This window comes from Rhagoletis pomonella, unplaced genomic scaffold, assembly GCF_013731165.1.
Source record: "Rhagoletis pomonella isolate Grant_MI unplaced genomic scaffold, Rhpom_1.0 Rhpom_scaffold_00002, whole genome shotgun sequence".
Taxonomy (NCBI): domain Eukaryota; kingdom Metazoa; phylum Arthropoda; class Insecta; order Diptera; family Tephritidae; genus Rhagoletis; species Rhagoletis pomonella.
Window position 1 is genome coordinate 67,243,614 of NW_023458556.1, and position 1,166 is coordinate 67,244,779.

Below are 1,166 nucleotides of genomic sequence, written 5' to 3' on the forward strand. Positions count from 1 at the left end.
TTAATTTTGAGTCCTTTTGCATTTTTTATACAGCTAAATAGCACATAAATTACGTAATTCACGTAGATGTATTATTATTTCGTTTAAACTGCCAGATTTCCTGCAAGTACATTAGCTCGACAGCGTGGTTGTTGTCAATTCTATACATCCATTTGCGTATTTGCTTTTTTGTATAGTTTAAGGCAGGCTCTTCCTAAACTATTTATTCGTCAATGTTATTGTGGCTTATTAACATTTTTATTTTTAATAATTTTATTGAGCTTTGTACCACGATTATTGAAAAAGCAACAAAGTCTAAGCGGTAGAAGTTAAAGCAGCAATTTCGGAGATCACCACATCTCTTCATCAGACTTCTTTTTTCTAGAGTTCAGCAGGGATCTAACCTGCGAATTCGATGTTCAAAGTCAGAAGCGTTAAGCACTGAGCTATGTCTTCTTCTTCTTAATTGGCGCTGTAGCCGCCTAAGCGATTTTGGCCGAGTCCAAAAGAGCACGCCAGTCATTTCTCTTCTGTGCTAACTGACGCCAATTGAAAATGCCAAGTGAAGCCAAGTCCTTCTCCACCTGGTCTTTCCAACGCAGAGGAGGCCTTATCAGCATTGCGGCCCGCGTTGAATATTTTCAGAGCAGGAGCGTTTCTGTCCATCCGAACGACATGGCCAAGCCAGCGGAGCCGCTGAATTTTAATTCGTTAAATCGTCTGCGATATTCGCCATCACCAACGCGTAAAGGTCCGTAAATCTTTCGCAGAATCTTTCTCTCGAAAACTCCAAGAGCCGCCTCATCAGATGCTTTCATTGTCCATGCCTCCGCGCCATACACCAGCACAGGCATGATGAGTGACTTATAGAGTGTGATCTTTGTACGACGAGAGAGGACTTTACTTCTCAAATGCCTACTCGGCCCAAAGTAGCACTTGTTGGCAAGAGTGATTCTCCGTTGGATTTCAAGGCTGACATTATTATTGGTGTTAATGCTGGTTCCCAAATAAACGAAGTCGTCTACTTTTTCAAAATTGTAACTGTCAACAGTGACGTGGGTGCCAAGACGCGTATGCTCTGACTGTTTGTGTGCTGACAGGAGATACTTCGTTTTGTCCTCGTTCACCACCAGACCCATTCGCTTTGCTTCTCTATCCAATCCCGAGAAGGCAGAACAGACGTAGCC